This window comes from Panthera pardus, unplaced genomic scaffold, assembly GCF_024362965.1.
Source record: "Panthera pardus isolate Hobbes unplaced genomic scaffold, ASM2436296v1 HiC_scaffold_8, whole genome shotgun sequence".
Taxonomy (NCBI): domain Eukaryota; kingdom Metazoa; phylum Chordata; class Mammalia; order Carnivora; family Felidae; genus Panthera; species Panthera pardus.
In genome coordinates this window covers 131313663-131335151 of record NW_026527013.1, presented here as the reverse complement: position 1 = coordinate 131335151, position 21489 = coordinate 131313663, and the positions used below count along the sequence as shown (strand labels likewise).

General features: G+C 35.2%; 1 pseudogene; it reads left to right on the top strand.

Annotated features, from left to right (window-relative positions):
- The first annotated feature begins 959 nt into the window (after nt 1-959).
- On the top strand, nt 960-1733 carry LOC109248402 (thioredoxin-dependent peroxide reductase, mitochondrial-like; annotated as a pseudogene).
- Nucleotides 1734-21489: the final 19756 nt, after the last annotated feature.

The window sequence follows — 21489 nt, the reverse complement described above, 5'->3', positions numbered from 1 at the left end:
TCATGATACAATGTTTTGTGTCTATTTATAAATGAAATATATCTACATTGTGTTTTTTGACTAATATGAGTCTCTTTTACATATGTGAATTTACTATGTTTATTTTTAGAATGACTCAGATTGCTAGGGCACCTCCCAGTCTGTGAGTAGTTTTTCTAGCCTCTATTTCAAGGACTAGACAACATTTGATGGTTCTAAGCTTTATGTAGAAAGCTCCCTACAAGGCACAGACTTAGATTCCATCTCTGATTTGAGTCTAGATCTTGGAACCTTAGCAGCAGTAACACATGTCCAGTTCTAAAACCATTCAGCTTCAGCCTCCCTCACTTGCAACTATGGCTTTACAATATTTCTTTATTTCTAGTTCTTAGGGCCTTTCCACGTACTTTCAAGAATTGACATGTATTTTTGAAAGTTTATTGTTAAATTCATCAACATGTGTTTCAGATAGGAGTATGATTTTCTACATCAGTTTAGCATACCGTATTGACCAGAAATCTTATATACTATTCCTTGTCTTTGAAATTCAGTAACTTCCCTAAATCTTATCTTAATGTGGTTATCCTCTGTTAGTTTTTCCTAAAACATAATTAGCCTTACTGATTTGCTTTAATTTAGTAAATACTGAACTATGAATTTGAATGTTGATTCTATTACCACTAGCTCCATTCTCTACTTAAGTATTTCATTTGCTACATACTGTATTTGTGTTTGTTTTCTAATTTTCATATGTATCATCTTCTTTCAGGTGACAACCACTTCTTTATCAATGGTAATTCTTTTCACCCTGTCCTCAGTAACCTTGAGTTGTGTTTCTGCTGTGTCAATGTTACCTCTAAGACCGGAGTAAACAATTATCATGTAAATGTACTTAAGTATTCAATTGTTCAGAGGTCAATTCTCCCCCAAATTTATCAATGAAATCCCAGTCTGCCTCACAAATCCAGTGTGCATTGAAGATGGCAGCCAAAGTGGGAAGGTTTCTCCAGGCTTGGATTACCCAACATGTGAGTGCTATTCCTTGGGGGCATCTATGCCTCTGCAGCTTTAGACCTGCTGTTTCCTGAAGGACAGCTTGACAAATGTGTTATGATTTGGTTCTGGTCAAGTAAAGTTTGCTCTTGGCACCAATTCCTCATACTATGCCCTTGCCAGCACGTAGCACACACCCTATTTAAAGGGTATTGCAGTTGTAAACAGAGAGTTCCAAGACCTAAGGCTTGATGACTTTAAGGGGAAATATTGGCGCTGTTCTTCTATCCTTCGGATTTCACTTTTGTTTGTCCTAAGAAATTGATGCTGTTAGTGACAAAGCCAACGAATTTCATGATATAAACTGTGAAGTTGCTGCAGTTTCAAGATTCCCACTTCACCTATCTTGCCTGGATAAACACACCAAGGAAGAATGGCAGTTTGGGCAACATGAACATCACACTCTTGTCAGATTTGACTAAACAGATATCCTGAGACTACAGTGTACTGTTAGAAGTCCCTGGTGTTGCTTTAAGACATCTATCTCTTCATAACTGACCCCAGTAAAGTCGTCAAGTATCTGAGCATCAGTGATTTCTCAGTGGGCCAAAATACAGAGGAGACCCTCCACTTGGTAAAGCCATTTCAGTTTGTGGAAACCCAATGAAGAAATCTGCCCTGAAAACTAGACACTGGATTCTCCTACAATCAAGCCAAACCCAATTGCTTCCAAAGAATACTTTGAGAAAGTAAATCAGTAATCATCCCATGCATACCTGTAGCTTCTCACATCAGAAAAGAACCACAGTTGGAACTCACTTTTAGCATTTGAAAGATGGTTATTTATAGAAGACAGAAAGCAATTATGCTTGTACTCATAAATAATATGCTAAATGTTTTGTTTTTGTAACAGTGGCTAAGGCTTTTAAATGTACTCATATACATCAAGAGTCTTTTCTTAGTAACTTCTGGAGGGCTAGCTAGTTTATGGAATGCTAGTTTACCTATTTCTTGGATTGTATCTTTAATGGGAAGAGGAAACACTCTTCTTTATTAGTCTAACTTAAACTTTTATGTACACCAGAGTAGTACAACAATCATCAAAAGCTTCTGATCAAGGGTCCTGAAATTTTCTTCTTGAATTTCTTTGTACTGAACTGAATTTTCTTTTAAGATAACAAAGATCATAGTTTTAAGGTGTTAACATCAGCAGTCTAATTTAACTCTTACAATGGATGTACACGTACTTGAAACAAATGTGAATCATGTTTTTCTAAAAAACAGGGTGATAAAGTGACTTAAGTGATCATGCATGTTTCTCATCCCTGAGATTAATATAGCTATTTTACTTGTTAATTGTCTTAGGGTCTACATACAATTCTAGATATTGATTGGATGTAATCATAAAAAATATTTATTGAATCCAGGAATTGTATTTTGAAATCATTGTAATTATTTTCTTTTCTGAAGTGCTCAATGTAAAGTACATAATAAACATATTTTAAAAGAAAAAAAGATTCAACGAAATCCCAATAAAATTCCTAGTATACTTTTTTATGGAACTTGAAAAGCTGATTCTGAAAATCACATGGTAATATAAGGGATCTAGAGAATCTAAGAAAATTTTGAAGAACAAAGAGGATTTATAGCATCACATTTAAGATTTACTATAAAGCTACAGTAAATAGGACAGTTTGGTATTGATGCAAAAGAAAATATACAGATCAAGGAAAAAGAGAGATAAAAATACCACATAATACATATGATCAATTCCTTTTGACCAATACAATTCAGTGGTTGGGGGGTGGCTTTTTCAATAAATTATTCTGAAACAACTACATATCTGAGAGAACATTTATACTTAATCTAATGTTATATACAAAAGTTAATTTGTGAAGATATGGTGTACATTGCTTTAACATGCAGTCTACTCTAAAGCCTTTATGAGAATATTTTCAAGAACTTGTGATGCATTATAATTCATTGAGAAGGATACAAAAAGCATTAAACATAAAAAGAAAAAGTTAAGTTGGACTTCGTTAAAATGAAAATCATTTTCCCACAAAAAAAATACCATTAAGAACCACAGACTGAGAGAAAAATAGTGTCTATGTATTGATCCAACAAAGAATTCATATTCACAATATATAAACAACTAGTGTACATCATTAAAAAAAGACAACCAAGTTTTAAATGAGCAAAAGAACTGTATAGACACTACACAAAGGAAGATACATAAATGGCCAATAAACAATAAAACGGTGCTACAGATCATTACACTCCCTGTGTGGTTGGAGGTTTGTGAGGCACATCTCACTGCTGCCATAGTCCAACTTTTATGCTATTCCCACAGGCCTCCCTTCCTAAGGAGAAACCCAAAAGAGGGAGGTCAGTGGCATGAACCACAGTCCCATCACTCAGTTGATCTTAGGACCATATTGTCACATATGTTCTCCCTTCTCCAAAATCCATTCTAAATTCCCCTCACCCTCAGCTAACACCTCAGTTGGCCTAAGTGGTGGTATGATCCAAACATTCAAAAGATACCATTACAGGAATAAAAAGACAAGCCACAATGTGGAAAGTGATGTTCCTAACACATGAAACTGATAAAAGGCTTGTAACCAGAATACATAAAGAAATTCTAAAAACTAGTAAGAAAAAGAAAGACAATCTAATAATAATATGGGTAACAGACTTTAACCAAATACTTTATTTTTAAAAAGATATCCCAAGGGCCAATAAACATATGAAAAAGATCAAATTCTTTAGTCATTAGAGAATTCAAATTAAATCTACTGTGAGATACTACAAACTACATACCAGAATGACTAAAGTGAAAATAAGAGACAGTGCCAAGGATTAATGAGGATATGGAGCAACTGGAACTCTCTTACATTGCTGATAGGAGTAAAATTGATACAGCCACTTTGGAAACCTCTATCCAATATCTATTAATACTCAAACTAGCAAGTGTACTTCTAGATATATATTCAACAGAAATACATACATGTGTTTCCTAAAACATATCATAGTGGAAATACTTGGAATAGCCAAAACCTGGAAATAATCCAAATGTCCATTATAGAATGGACAAATAAATAGCAATGTTTTCACCTGTGCTATCTCAGTTATCTGTTGCTGCATAACAAATTAAACTAAAACTCAATGACTTAAAACTACAACACATTATTTTCAGAAACTGTAGGTTGGCTAGGGGTTTCTTCTACCAGTCTGTCTGGATTCACTCATGTGGTTATGGTCATCTGATGTTTCCCCTAGATATGCAGATGCAAGATGGTCTCTGGAACATGGTTCTGGCTATCACTGGGCTCACTATTACTCTTCTGTCATCCTACAGAGCCTTTCATCTTTAGTAGGCTACTTTAGGCTTCTTCAGAGCATGATAATAAAAGGACATAAGAAGGCAAGAGAGGAAACTGCAAGTACTCAGGGATAAGAAGCACTAGAAGATGCATAATATCATTTCCACCAAAATCTAAGTCAAAGAATTTATAAAGTCAGCCCAGACTCAAAACAGTGAAAAAACAGCCTCCATCTTTTGACAGAAGAAGCCAACAGCACATTACAGAGGGCATATACACAGACAAGCATGATTTACTGGGAGCTATCACTGCAGCAATCTACCACAACCAATATATAACAATGACAATGAATGAATTACTGCTACAAGTAACAACAGGAATGAACTTCATGAGTACACGATGCAAGTAACAAGAGGATATATGCATCGTGTTCCATTTATATAAAATACAAAAATCTGCAAAACCAATACATGGTGTTAGAAGTCAAAAGAGAGTCTAAGGAAAACATCTTGGCACTACAAATGTTTTATCCCTTGATCCATGCAATGGTTACGTGAAATTTTTCACTTTGTGGTCATTTCTTGATTGTTTTGTTCTTTTGATTTATGTAATTTCCTACATGTTTGTCATACTTCAACAGAATTTTTTTTTAACCAGAATAAAAATGAAGACAAAACTAAAATATAATGGAAGTGAATTTTCTTCAATTCAGTTCAGTTACCTGAGTGGTGTTTCATGCCTTTTTTGGAATATCTGCTGATGTTACACATTTACTACTAAAGGAATAAGGAAGATTCCAAGTCTATGCTGGGGAACTCTGTCTCTGTTCTTCTGTCTTATTTTGTTTAAACTCCTACATCAAGGGTCAGTTCACTGGTCACCACTTTTGTTTGACGTGCAATTATTTTCCTCTGCTCAGATTCCTCTGTTTACTGCTGCCAGTCCTAATAATTGGCTAATACAATTATTCCTAGGAGATTGTGTCTTCCTGTTTCATCTGTTGCAAGGTTGGGTAGCATCCCAGTCCCAATCTTTAGTCCTGCTTATCGAAACAAGTGAGGAACATTTTTCATATTTTTTTCCTGGTAAGCCAGATTCTTCATGTTCTCTTAAATAGAAAATATGAATAAGATTTTTCAGGGCTTCTTCCACTTACCTTGCTGTCATACAGGGCAATTCTTCTCAGAAATTCAAATCCTTGCATTTTTTCCCCAAATGATTCAAACCACTTGGTATATAGATTATATTGTATAGGAGTTAACAATGTAGATGCTGGAAACAAAATGTCCAAGTTCATATCCTGACCTTGAGTTAGGGCAGATTATTTCCCTTACTAGTCTCAATTTGCACATTTGTAAAATGGGAGATGACAAGAAGTACCTCTTAGGGCTGTAATGAGGTCTAAATAAATTAATCCATGTAAATTAAAAATGTGCTTAGCCCTTTAAGTACTCAAAAAATATTCTCATTATTATTAAGCATAGTTATTAACAGGGCAGAATGTTGACACATTTCCATGATTATTAACACTGATGATTTTATAGCCTTTGATACGTTAATTATCTTTTAATCATTTCTATCGGTTTTATAACCCTGAATTTATACCATCATTTGGGGGAGGTAAGGATATCTGTTGCCCAACATTCTAAAAATGAAATACCAACTTTTAAGAAAAAGATTTAATGATTACATTAGCATTGTAGTTATAAGGAAATATTACACAGCCATAAAAAAAGATGAGACTGTCCCATCTGAGATAACATGGGTGAACCTATTTGGTATTATGCTAAGTGAAGTAAGTCAGCCAGAGAAAGACAAATACCGTATGATTCCACTCATAAATGGAATCTTAAAAAAATGAATGAACAGGGGCGCTTGGGTGGCTCAGTCGGTTAAACGTCTGACTTTGGCTCAGGTCATGATCTCACGGTTCATGGGTTTGAACCCCATGTCAGGCTCTGTGCTGACAGCTCAGGACCTGGAGCCTGCTTTTGATTCTGCGTTTCTGTCTCTCTCGGCTCCTCCCCTGCTCACATTCTGTCTCTCTCTCAAAATAAATAAAGAGTCAAAAAAATTTTTTTTCATAAATAAAACCCCAAAGACTTAAAAAAAAATGAACAAAAACCAGAATCATAAGTATAAATACAGAGAACAAACTGAGGGTTATCAGACAGAAAAGAGGGTAGGGGATTAAGCAATATGGGTGAAGGGGAGTGGGAGACACAGGTCTCCACTTATGGAATGAGTGAGTCACGGAAACAAAAAGCAAAGCATGAGGAGTCAATCAATGATACTATAATAATGATATAATGGGACAGATGGTAGGCATACTTGTGGTGAACATAGTAAAATGTATAAACTTGCCAAATCACTAAGTTATACACCTGAAGCTAATGGAACACTGTCAACTATACTCAAAACAAACAAACAAACAAACAAACAACAACAACAACAAAAAAAAAACAGCATCATATGGTAGTATGGGGATGGGAAAAAAAAGAATTGGAGGTATATGTAAATGATAAAAATGTATTTGCATTTTCTCATATTCACCCCATTTTTGATCTAATCATCTGCATTTAAAATCTAAAACCTCTCCAGAGATAACTGTTTGCTCCCAGTCCTTCCAGGTACAGTTCTGCTAGTTATTGCACAGGCTAAATGCAGGAGTGGAGAGAAAGGCACAACATCATCTAACAGGAGTCAGCCCTGAAATCATCCTTCTAAATCTACTCTCTCCCTCCTCAAGTAACTGCATATATCTTCAATTGCTAACTTTACATTTCTTGAAATGGGGGTGCAGGAAGAAGAGTTTCCAGGAAAGCCATCAGTATAAATAAGAGTTAAAAAATTAAACTGGAGCGGTGTCTGGGTAGCTCAGTCTGTTAAGTGCTAATGTCAGCTCAGGTCATGATCTCATGGTTCATGAGTTCGAGCCCCATGTCAGGCTCTGTGCTGACAGCTCAGAGCCTGGACCCTGCTTCAGATTCTGTGCCTCCCTCTCTCTCTAGCCCTCTCCACTCGCACTCTGTCTCCCTCTGTCTCAAAAATAAAAAATAAACATTAAAAAATTTTTTTAAAAATTTAAACTGGATCCATAGTCCATGGGCTTCTCTAAAACTCTTTCCTTCTCTTGCCTCTATTACTATTCCAATTCCCTAAACCACTCTAGATATGGTTCAAAAAACTGAAAGTTCCTCTGATGACAGGAATTCAGCCTTGAGTGTTTTTTTTTAACTTTTGACTGGTTTTATTAAACGATGATTCAAAAAATAACCCGGTGTACATTTTTGACATGTTAAGAATAAGGGGTACATCACATGGTTCAGGTAAGACTTAAACAAACTGCATTCCATAATTCTGATTAAATGCAATCATGGATTATAATTTATCATGCAAGGCAGAAAGGTTAATTACACAGACTATGTAAGCAGCATATAGCTGCATGTTTATCAATTCAGATTTTATCTGGTGTATGTAATTTATAAGAAGAAAAAAAGATTGATTTATAAGAGTGGGCTGAATTTACCACTTTGGTCCCCTATACTCTAGTTAAATAGAGCTCCTCTCCTCAAAAATAATCTCAATTTGTCCTGGTTTGACAGATTATAATGAATATGCTCTTTCCTGTGCTGTTTGAGAATTATCCCATTTGGGGGGAAACAAATGCAGTATGGCAGTGAATGCTAACTTTAGATACAAACTAGAACCACTTGAGAAGCTTTAAAAAAAATCCCATTGTTCAGGCCATGCTCCATGTAGTCAAATCAAAATTCCTAAAACTAAAGCCACAGCATGAAGCATTTTTTTAAAGGTCCCTCAGGTGATTCAGAGGGCAGCCAAGGTTAAGAACCACTGAGGTGGAGCTTCTACCTCCACTACCAACCTTGACAATGTTCATACAGGTTATTGATATTGATCAGTTACTAGTCAATCACCTCAATTGACTAAAATGGTCATGCAGACAAAATTTTTTAATTATTAAAAATACTTTGTTAGGGGCACCTGGGTGGCTCAGTCAGTTAAGCGCCCGACTTTGGCTCAGGTCATGATCTCACCATTCCCAAGTTCGAGCCTCACTTTGGGCTCTGTGCCTCCCTCTCTCTCTCTGCCCCTCCCCTGCTTGTGCTCTCTTTCTCTCTCAAAAATAAATAGACATTAAAAAAAATGTTTTAATACTTTGTTAAGTGTCTGCACAAGAAGTGTTTGCTCAAATCTGCTTAAGTAATTTGAAGAAGCAATTAAATATATATTTGCACATATATATACACAGATTTATAATATATAGATTATATATATAATTCAATTCAAATATACAGGTATTATTATTTAAAAGTTCAATTCATTACTGTAAACATAAGAAACCATAATTTGTTAATACAACTTCCAGGAAAAGAGAACTTTTGAGTGTTTCAATTAAATTTATCCTTTACCATGTAGGTTCAATCCCCTTTATGCATATTTAATATTTTTAATAAGAACATACGCCTTGGATAAAGGATTTTGAAATCAAAAGAAATATATATACTAACACTGAAATACACACAGTAAAACCTCTTTTATAAAAGCTGCTTTAGAGAACCGAATCAGTATGCAGAGGGCAGATGTTCCTTTAATATAGCTCTGTGGTTCAGGACATCTCTAAAACCCTGGATCTATTTGTAAAAAAAAAAAATGTGAAGTGTGTGTTTCCACATAATTCCCCAGTAACATGCATTTTTGTTGAGAGGAATGATGGCTTTGATGAGGTACCTAAAATCAGTAAGAGGAATCTACTCTGTTAAGGGCAGAATGTCATTCTGCAATTGCAGGTGTTACACATTATAGGATGGCATTTGACACACAGCATATCTCCCATCTCTGTGAAGACAGTTGAGCATAGTGGACTATATCTGGATTCTGACAACTTGGATTTGAGTTTTAGCTCTGCAATTTACTTGCTGAGTAAATGCAGCTTTTCAAGTTTCAGGTTTCTGGTCTATAAAGTGATAATAATAATGTGTCCTACCTACATAATAGAATTGTTAAAAAGTTTTAAATCAAACAATTATTTGTAAATTCTAATCCTCAAATAAAAGACAAGAAAAGATTCAGCATAAAAAGCAAGCTCTGCTTTGAGTAGACTGTTAGCTTCCAGGCCAACCTTCATGAACTCCTATGTAAGTAAAAAAAAAAAAAAAAAAGATGCTCAAGCAAGATGCTGAAAAAATGTTTATGCATGATTTAAGTGAGTTTGGGGGAATAAAATTGACATGTCTGAGACTTTTGTGACAAGGAATGACACATAGATTTGTGTGCTTGGAGGTATCTTTGCCTCTTTAAAAGAACAACTTCAGTTGAGAGAGATCCTGGTACAGTGGTGATTAACAGATAATAGTAGGAAACAAACCAAGAAGCAGGGAGAGACCAACACTCCTTCATGAATCTTCTTGGTGAAATCTCCAAAAGAAACATGGACCAAAAGAAAAAGAAACATGTAGTCACTGAGAGCATCTATTTGGGAACACTCATAAGATTCTCTCTGGGGACTTCCAAAAACAGCTGAGGACATTTTAGGTGTATATATGGACTAGTGGTGAAGTTTATACTCTCTTAGCAGGAAATATGGAGGGAGCAAGAAACCCTGCTACATCTAATATCATCACTGAAGAAACAACAATGTTATAATGCATTCTGCTCTATTTTTCTTCTACTTCGTATCATGGGTGCTTGTTTGTATGCAAAAATTCTAAATAAATTCAATTGTTTATATACTTCTGCTATTTGTAGTTTAACCAATTAAATAATTACTGTATTTTCATATAGAATGAAGCATATATCCCTGTGAAGATTATGCATGTTATATCTGCCTGATATGTCCTTCTTAAAAGAGTATTTCTAAAATCTCTCTTTCCCATTTCTCCCTCCCTGCCTTTCTCTCCCTTTGTCCTCCCCCCCACCACACTTGAATAAATATTAAAAGTCTTAAAGATTGATTTGACACTTCCTAGATTAAAGAAGGATTTGTTAATTGCCATACTTTAGACAGTATCTTGTTCTACCATAGCATAAAAGCCACAGGTTGAATGAGGTTTACCCCTTACTCCTTATTTTTAAAACTGATTTGTGCTTTTCTTTCAGGAAGAGATTTTATTTAACAGGATTATTATCAATGTTATAAGTACCTTTTTTCTAATGTCTGATGACAAAAGATTTCCTGTTTGTAGATACTTTTATAAGGTTTTGATCAAAACATTGTAGTATCCATGTATATAACAATCAAAAATGTTTTCAAGGACAAATGAATATGACTTGAAATCTTAGCATTGTCTTTAATACCATTTTCTCCTTCTTCCAAACTCTAATTTTTCATCAAGCATTTAGTTTTCTCCTTGATTTCTTGCCTGCCTCATCTCTGTGTGCACACAAACCACAATGCTCCACATTGCTGTGCCTCACACTTCCACTTCATCTTCCATGACTGATATCTCCCCTTTGCCCAGGGAACTGTCATGATTAAAGCAAGTTCAAGCATTATGTCTTTTATGAAGGTTTCTTAAATTTCCATCTTCACTATCAGGTAAAATTAACCACTCCTTTATCTATGCTTCTTTGCAACTGCCTGATCAGTCTTCTTCCCATGTACGGACAAAAACCTCATGAATTCCATAAAATGTCTGGTATCCAGACTGGAACATGTGCCAACCAGCAATGTGATACTTCATCAAACTCACATTGTTTAATATTTATTTTAAAATAATAGGAAGAAATTTCCATTAATTAAACTGTATATACTTTATGTTCAAAATAAAGACTTATGTCATATGCACATAACATTTTAACTCATACATAATTGGAATTGTTTCTTTAAGCCTTCTCATCACTTATAATTGAATAGCATCAGGCAACATGTTTACATGTTCAGCAAACTTCTGTATCTTCCTAATTCTTGCTTCCTTTTGTTCAATCATTTAATAACCAGATTTTAGCCAGGCATTATATTTCTTAGACTGGTATACATATAGATATATGGCTTAGACTGGCTACATATAGATATAACAAAAAGCCTTGTCTAAAATATCCTATTAAAGTTTTTGTTCTGGCTTTCATTATGTTTCATCAAAATACTTTCTAATGAGTCTATGCTTTTAATAGTTGCATGTCCAGATAACACCACCAAAGAATATAAATAATTATCAATAGGATAAATAGTCACTCTTAATTTCAAATATGTAAAAAGCTATATATGACATTATTTTCAAGATTCTCGATGACCATTTAGATATTCACAATAAAATATATTTCATACTTTATGTATTTCTAACTGTTTAGGTTTTTATTAAAGAAGTTTTTAGCATAAAATTCAAATGGTATCAGTATGGAAATAAAGTCATTCTAAGATAGCCAGTTCTTAAACATTGCCTTTGAGAGATGCGTTTTTCTAATTGAATTTAACCTGAAGTGTTGATAATCAACCTAACACAAATCTAACTGTAATCAGAAAGCTCCCTCTATTCTGATAAGTTTCTCACTTCACACTCCTTTGATGACCTTGGTCTGCTCCATCTCTAACATAAATCTTGCACTTAAATAACCTTGTGACCAGGTCATGAAGCTAAATGGCATACTGGAACAGGGGAGCGGGAGAGTTCAGCAAACTTCTGTTATCTTCCTAGTTCTTGCTTCCTTTTGTTCAATCACTTAATAACCAGATTTTAGCCAGGCAGTATATTTCTTAGATTGGTATTTTCAAACTTACTCCTATTGCTTTACTTTTCCCAATTTAAACAAAAATTAATGTAATGTTTAATAATGTTACATATTTAGTATCCATAGTCCTTCAAAATATAGATTATCTCTCTCCACATGTAAGTCCATCATTTTGATAGTTAACAGTTACAAGTCCTTAGTGGCATGGGTGGCCACACATTTGGCACAGATCCTGAAAATCCCAGAACTGATGCAATGGAAAACTACCTAAAGTTCAAAAGTACAAGTTATAGAATTCTCATAAGTGCCTTAAAGCTTATCTAGTACAATTCTATAGGATATTCTGAGGGCATGTGGTGGGCAGTGTCTGTGTTGTTATGAGACTTTGACAAGGAAAAGAAGGGAGTGGTTGGAACATACAGTTTTGGGAAAGGAGATTCTAAAATTACAAAGTATTTTTAGTCACATAGCATTTTTTGGTCACATAACATTTCTTAAAATACCAAAATAACATTGGAGTAAGACATAAAACGTCTGTTTATTTTTAGAGGTTTTTTTAATTAGTTTTAAAGTTCAGTTATTTCAGTGATCTGGTTTAGACTCAATAATTTTCATAGATCAAGAGACTAGACTAAGATCCTGACCCTCTTGAGTGATGTAAGAGTCACAAACAGAACAGCTAAGCACCTAGGCACCAAGAATTACTGAGAGATTTCTGAGGAATGAAATGCCTCTTCACCTCTCAAAAATTCTGATGAATAGTTAAAACAGATAAGATTTTACAGATTATACACTGTGGCTGCAGTGCACATAGATTGTTGGTATACTCAGAAAACTGGAAACATGGCCAAAATTAGAACTGAGATATACTTTCTGCTATAGCATACTTTCCCAATATAAGAGTTAAAACCACATACTGTTTCAGCATTTATACTAGAGGAAGATTTTGAGGTAAAAATAATTTATTATTTCCCATTTTACATATAACAAAATATAATCTCAATGGATGAATACATAAACGAAATATGGTATATACACTCAATAGGATATTATTCAGCCTTAAAAAGGAAAAAATCCTGTCACATGCTACCACATGGTAAACCTTGAGGACATTACGCTAAGTGAAATAAGAAGCCAAATATTGAATGATTCCACTTATATGAAGTATCCAAACTAGTCAAATTTATACAAACAGGAAGTAGAATGGTGATTACTAGGGGCTCAGGAGATGGAGAAATGAAGACTCCATTTAACAACACTAAACTACACTTAAAAATGGTTAAGGTGGTAAATTTCATGTTTTTTGTCACATAAAAATAAATTCAACCTCAATGATATACAAAACTAGTTAGTAACTGACAGTTAAGACTTGGACTGTGATTGAAAATCTCGAATTTTTTTACCCTGGATTCCTCTGTGCCAATTATTTCTCCAATAATCTCTGTGTAGCTGACTATATTGCCTACATGACTGTAAACCTGTGTCAACCATGCATCAGCATTCCTATGCAGGACAATCAGAAATGGGCATGCCCTTGTAGAACAAAACCTGAGGAAGCAAAACCCCCATCTTGCCATACTTGTAACCCAACATTCCAAGGGAAAACATTAAAACTATCTTTTTTTAACACTGAAAACAAGTGATCAGTATGGTGTGATCACAAAAATAGGTCATTGGTCCACTGACTTGACCATTTCATTCCCTTTTATAATGGTTACTTTCTGTTATGGAGAAATAGCCATTAAAAGGTAATGCTTGGTAGGTACACAGCCATCTCCAGGAAATGAGGCCTGAGGACATGCTTTACTCATGGGGTGAGAAAAAGTTAATTTTCACAGCCCTCCACTCAAACCAACATTTTATCTGTTGGCATGTTTACAAGGAAAGTTGGAAATCAAATAAAGGGTAATTGCCCATTCTCAACAGGATGTGGCAACTTTCATCTATGATCCTTTATTTTCAGGCTTCAGCAAGGCTTCCCAAATGAGCTAAATGAGGAAGGATTCTGATGGAGGAATGATGTTAAGACCTTAGTCTGTGTTCCTCCCAGATGCTAGATTAATTGCTGTAATATAAACGCGCAGCACAATGTGTTCTCCACTGATTTCATCCACTTATCTAGGGCCTGTCTGTGATGATTTCCACTAATAGCCAAACAGTGCCCTGAATAACTCACTGAGTTGTACACGATTGATCCAAATTTGAATAAAGCTTGTATCTGGTAAAGTTAAAAAACTATTAGGATCATTCCAATAAATGCTGATAATTTTCTCCACTAGATAGTAGAATATGCCATTGTTCAATCTTTCTTGAGTGCTTAGTAACATCACTTTTCTTACAAGGATTTGTCTTTGGGGTACACAGGTTTTCTAATAAGGGAGTAGGCATACCTTTCATGAGGACACAAGTATTGCTACATTGTGTGTTTTTGCTGTTGTTATTGTCATTACTGTTTTCTTTTAAATAATTTCTGTTTATGATATCCAACTTCCCTTGGAAATTTTGCCTCACTCCATGAGGTTGGGCTACAGGGAAACTTGTGTGGCATGCCTAAGCTACATCCAAAATCAGATTTCTTTTCCAATATTGACCAATATTGATCTTTGGATCAAGCCAGGGGGCTGAAGTTCTTTTTAAAACTGAATCTGTTCCTTTGAGAAACTCAATTCCTCAAATAAATATAACAATACTAGATCCACCCTGCCAGGCCCCTGGGTACAAACACAAGAATTCTTTCAAAAGCCTTCTACATAGGGATGTAGGACCTAACTCTGGAACCATTGGGAGGCTGATGACTTTTTAAGTAGAAGGAATCTAACAGCAGAAATTAGAATGGATCAGAAAGGGAAAAGTTTGGAGGCAGCGAGGCAACTTAGTAGGCCATAGTAATCGCTCAAGAAAATGAGGTCTTGAACTAAAATAGTGACAGTGGGAATGGAGAAGAAGAGATGGATGAAAGGGCAATCACAGAGATAAAACTGGTAGGTTGTGCCAAACTAGTGAATGTAAAATACAGAGTAGGAGGAATTTTATCAGTCATCTTCCTAAAGTGGAAGTAAAATGATATTCCTCATCTGCTACATCCCTGCAATAGCTTCCCAATACACTTGGAGTCTAAAAGTCTTAAAAGGCTTAATATAATCTGGCCCCAGCTCATTTATTCAACTTCACTGTTCCTCAACTTCATTGCTGTCCAATTTTTTTTTATATATAAAGCTCTAGCATCACCGGATTTTCTTTCCTATCTCAGTGCCTACGCACTTGCTAGTCCTTTCTGCTTGGAACTCTTCCCCTAGGCTTTTGCATGACCATCATTTTCTTTCCACTGAGATCCCAACTCAGATCTCTTTCCACCTCTTCAGAAAATTATTCACTGTTATACATCCACATCCCAATAGTCACTTTTTACATTACCAGATTTGTCCTCTCTAGAGAACCTATGTACCTGAAACTATCTTGTTTTTGACATGATTATTGTCTGTCTCTCCATACTAGAATGTCAACTCCCTTGGGACAGGAATCCCCTTTATCACCAGTGCCTACCATGTGATAGGTTCTCAAAGAATACTTATTACTGATATACAGATATACATACACATATACATATACACTTAACATATGTGTAAATGTGCATGTGCACACATACCATATTTTTAAATATACTTCACGGTAAAAAGTTATAGCTTGATATTAAAACTATCAGACTCAGATAGCTTGTGAATTCTAAGTGTGATTCCTGTACTGAGGTAAGAAGTATTAATTTATAAGTCTAATAATATAATCGTTACATATTGAACTCTACAAGAGCTAAAAATACTTTTGATAGAGGAGAATCTGATTGAGATAAAATACTCATCTAGAAACAAATTTCTAACCCAAAGCATCTAAAGAGAAGCAAAACGAATCTCAATCTCAATTTTAGCCCAATAATTTGTAAATTAAAAATCATATTTTGGAGACATGAAAATAAGGGAGGTGGCACGTTCAAACCACCCATGACCATATTATTCTGCTGGATTATTAAGTAATAAAATTAATTTCTCTAGTAGCAGTAGTAGGTAAAATTCAGATAAAACTAATTTTTGCAGAGGACCTTATTACTCCAACTAGATCTGATAGAGTCTATTTTATGAGGCAGAGGAAAGGACGTTCAGGTTCTATAGCCCAAGCCATGTTCTTTATATACATCACAGGGCTATCAAAAGAGTTAAATGAGTTAATCATTTTTTTTTATTCTTAAAAAATTTTTTAATGTTTTTATTTATTTTTGAGACAGAGAGAGACACAGCATGAGCAGGGAAGGGGCAGAGAAAGAGGGAGACACAGAATCCAAAGTAGGCTCCAGGCTCTGAGAGGTCAGCACAGAGCCCGACGTGGGGCTCGAACTTAACTGCAAGATCATGACCTGAGCTGAAGTCGGACGCTTAACCGACTCAGCCACCCAGGTGCCCCAATGAGTTAATCATTTTATATCAACTTTATACCCCATTTTCAAATCATTTTTGATTTGAAGTTTCATTGACAGTCCAACATGGATCATTCTGAGTTCCACCTATCATCAGCAAAGTTCCAGGGACCTCAATGATTACTTTGTGTTAAAAGTAGCATTGGATGTGCTGGGGACATGGGGTAATTGATCATGACTGAACAATGTGAGCGCTACACAGTACCCACATTTTCTTCCTAATTTAGAACTCAATCATTTGAAAACAATTATATTAGTTGGGGGAAAAATGGCTCCTACTCAAAGAAAATGTATTCCATCAAAAATGGACTGGGGCGCTTGGGTGGCTCAGTCAGTTAACTGTCCTACTCTTGATTTAAGCTCATGTCATGATCTCTCAGTCCTGAGTTTGATCCCTGCATCTGGTTCCTGCTGTCAGTGCAGAGCCTGCTTGAGATTCTCTCTCTCTCCCTCCGTTTCTCTGCCTCTCCCCTACTCTCTCTCTCTCTTTCTCTCTCAAAAAAAAACTTAAAAAAAAATTTTTTTAATGGACTCCAGACGGGGCACCTGGGTGGCTCAGTGGGTTAAGCTTCCGACTTCAGTCCAGGTAATGATCTCATGGTTCATGAGTTTGAGCCCTGCATCAGGCTCCGTGCTTATAGTGCAGAGCCTGGAGACTGCTTCAGATTCTGTGTCTCCCTCTCTCTCTTTCTGCCCCTTCCCCGCTCACACTCTGTTGCTCTCTCTCTCTCTCAAAAAGAAAGTAAACATTAAAAAAAATTTTTTTTTAAATTGACTCTGGGCAATAGAATAATTGCTCATCAGATCTATGGATCTCACTACTGAGTCGACACTTTCCAATGCTGCCAAAATTGGATGGGCACATGACAACACCGACCAATCCTATTGCTTTTCTTTACCATGGTGCACCTCTGCCTGCAGGGCTTCTTCAATGATCTTTGACTTACCGAGGCTGTGGCAGCAATGGCATGAACATTAAAGAGAGGAATGGCACCTGTCCTCAGGGAGACTTCAATGAAAATAAGCCTCTTGAGCTCTGTTTAATGGTACTTTCTATTTCAGCGCCAGTAAACATACACTAAGACTATGAATTCTGAGAAATATAACTTACATTGAAGCAACTTGAAGATGAGGTAAATCATTCCAGTGATGTAGCATTAAGTTCAAATGAGGAAAATATACAAGGTTATTAAAGAAGTTTTTTTTTCAAAGAGTCACAGAGGTAACCACTTTGAGTATTTGATAATCATTTGAACCAAAATTCAATTCCATCATGGACTAGAAACACAGTTTCATTAAAATAATATTACAGTGATGCTTTTGTATAAAATGTTAGTTTATCACATATCAAAAGTAAAGCAGTAATGTCACAATTGTTTGCAAAAAAAAAATATTTTCTTTACAAAATCTTTGCAGAGGCTGGCATTTTATTCAAAAATGTATTATTTCAAGTCAGTCATTATAAAAGCAATTTACTCTTCAGGATAAAGAATTACAGGAATATTAAAATAATTTAATACTTTAAAAAATATTAGTGAACTATCCTCGTATGCTCATATTATCTTATATGTGAACATATGTTTACATAATTTATATAATAATTCACACATTTTCAGTATTATATATTTTACCTAACATTACTCATTTTCAATAGTTTTATGTAATCTTCATAATTTTAATAGCTCCATGCTATTTTATTCTTCAAGTTTTTCTTTTCATATATGTTGTCCTTTTCTAATATGGTTTTGAAATATAGATCATATTCTCTTTTGATGTTTTAGAATGAATTGAAATATTTAGTATCATTCAGATTAATATAACATCTGATAGGCATTACTCATTATTTATTAACTTATAACCACATTATCAACCACAAACTTATTTTTGTTCTTTTTATTTAAATAAAAAAATTCAATTGGGGATTTTTGCATCTGAAACCCATTCCACTCCAAGCTTACTACTTTGTGGTAGGTAATAAAGTTTAGTATTTGCATAATAAATTTTTTATCTCTTATGTTCTGCTTTTGTTATAACAAATAAGTGAATCAGAAATAATTCCTTTCATTTACTAGGGTCATGTAAGTAAACATTAACTCACACATACATACACCTTTTATCATGTTATCTCTAAAATGAATGGTTGTTTTCTTTTGTAATCTTAAAACCACATTCCGGCAACCTTCCTAATCAAAATTTTTCTTTCCCCTTCTCCACATACCCAACTACCTCAACCTCACCTCAATTTCATTTTTCTTCTGGAATTCTAAGATTTCCTTTAAATAACAGCCACCAAAAAAAAAAAGATAAGTATATAGTAAGTATTCTGAAAGTTTTTAAGTCAGAGAATCTGTTTCACTAGTCCTCACCAGCTGAAGAGCTTTATTGGAATACGCTTTTTCCTTTAAAGGTTTTTTTTTTTCTAAAAAAATTGTTTTTAATATTTATTTTTATTTTTGAGAGAGAGAGAGAGAGAGAGCACAAGCTGGGGAGAGGCAGAGAGAGAGGGAGACACAGAATCTGAAGCAGGCTCCAGGCTCTGAGCTGTCAGCACAGAGCCCAATGCGGGCTCAAACCCACGGACTGTGAGATCATGACCTGACCCAAAGGTGGACGCTCAACCAATTGAGCCACCCAGGTGCCCCTTTCCTTAAAGGTTTTAAAGTTATTATTCCATTTTCACTTTTACTGATTGGTGAAGAGAAGAAATACAACATTTTCTTGACTTTGGTTCCTGTGATGGTCATTTGGTTTCTTCTGTACAAAAGCGTAAATGATGATTTTGTATTTTAAGTTTAGAGACATTTAAAGACTGCATTGCTGGTGAGATACTTATGTACTTATTTTCTTAAAGACCCATGTTTAGACAATGTCATAAACTTATCCCACCTGCTCAAAAGAAATTAACTGATGATCACAGATATCTACAAAATATGACAGGGCTTTTATTAGTAACTACCTTCACTGTATTATATATGCAAAGTTTTGGTTCTCTGTCAATGAAGGTATCTTCTCAAATACTTTGTACGGTTTCATAGTTTCTTTTATTCCCACTTTTTGCTCCATATCTTCCCAGCTTTTGTGAGATTGAGGAAATACCCTTACAACAAATACCTCTACAAGTAGAGGTCTACAGCTTTATTTCTCTTAATGAGTAATAAAAACAGACATAGAGAAATGAAGAGCAAGGATGAACCATTTGGTTACATACCAAGGAGAAAAGACCCAGCTGTTAAAAGGACCTATTGATTAAACCATCCACAAATGAAGAGATCAGTGGTCCAGGGTCAATGTTTTGTGTCCCAGACACATTATCATAGGCAGAAATGCTTTCTTCGCTACCAATTTTGCTTTTGTTGATTTTCTCCTCCACTGGAGAAGCTAGAATAGAGGGGCTACTTTAAAGGTTGGTATGGTCAGAGGTGCCTGGGTGGCTCAGTCAGTTAAGCATCTAACTCTTGATTTCAGCTCAGAACATGATCTCACAGTTTGTGGGATTGAGCCCTGCATCCAGTTCCACATTGACAGCATGGAACCTGCTTGGGATTCTCTCCCTCTTTCTTCCCCACTCTCCTCCTCTCTGTCTCTCTCTCTGTCTCTCTCTCTGTGTCTCTGTCTCTCTCTAAAAATAAGTAAACTTAAAAAAAAAGGTTGGTAGGGTCATTAAAGCCATCTACAATAGCCTTAAAAACCTATATGTACATTATCTCTTTTCCTCACAAAGTCTAAGTCAAGCACAGAAACTCTTGAATAAGAAATTTTCAGTAGGATAAGAGATCATAGTACTGCCTACTTCTCTCATTAAACTGATTACAGGAAAAACTGAGCACAGAGGTCTGAAGAGGTAATTGAGACATTTCTCTACAACTGAGATGAAAAATATTCAGTGTGACCTTCAATGCTTTTCTGGAAGACTTCTGAATTCCCTAAATACAAAACATATTACAATATAAAATATAATGCACTTGCCCAAAGTTCCCAGAATTATAGGGGTTCAAGTAAAAACTGTAAGATTTCAGGTAGATTTCATTTTCAGTTCACCTAGTCTTCTCTAACTACCATCAAGTCTTGCAACAATAATGTGGATATGTCAAGCCAAAACATTTATTAGACCAAATCACTTATATTTCATGTATATTTCCCATGTACTCAGTAACAACTGAAGGTGTCGCTGAAGCAGAAAAAAAGATTTAAACATCATTCTAGTTTTGAATCCATTTTGGGGGAGAAAACTGTGATTGGAAGAGAGGAGTAAAAGGAAGCTGGGGATACCTGGACCTGAAGAAACTGGAGAGAGAAAGGAACTACCAATAAAGGTTCCAGTAAAGGAACAGGATCTTTGGCCACAAGACCCAAAGGGTGAGTGGAAGAAGCTCCGTACTTGGAGATGCTTGAGAGTGAACCACCCTAATTATTGTCTGAAAGCCACTCAGTGTCCAATAGTCCTGGATACTTGTAAGTGCCCCACCGTGAAGGCACAAATGCTTTGTATTAAGATGGGAGCTTGAAGAGAAAATCTTTCCCCTGTCCAAGGTAGGTAGAAGTTAAATACCATTTAAGAAACTTCCTGATGGTAGAAGAAACCATGGACAAATTGCTACATTTTCAAACACATTCAAACATTTTTCATAGTTGAATCTTTATTGTATATATATATTTTGTGTACTTTTTTAAAAAATAAACACCTTTTCTCACTATCAAAATTTCTTCCTATAGCATGCCTAGTGGCCATATAATGTTCTATTCCATCAATTACTAAAAACTATTGCCTTATTTGGCTATTAACGAACATAAAAGCCTGAGATGAACACTTTAAAACATAAATACTGGAAGATTTCTCCAAGGTAGGTTTTGGAAATTTAATTACTGGTGAAAGAGGATGTACAACTTTATACTTGCCAAAATGTTTTCTAGAAGAGTCTTAAGAAATTCTTCTCCCATCAGGGCCTATGTGAATGACCTTATCCTATCAACATAAGCACTGAATACCAGTTTCTTTTAATATTTTTTACTAAGTCAAAATGGTATTTCTTATAGTTT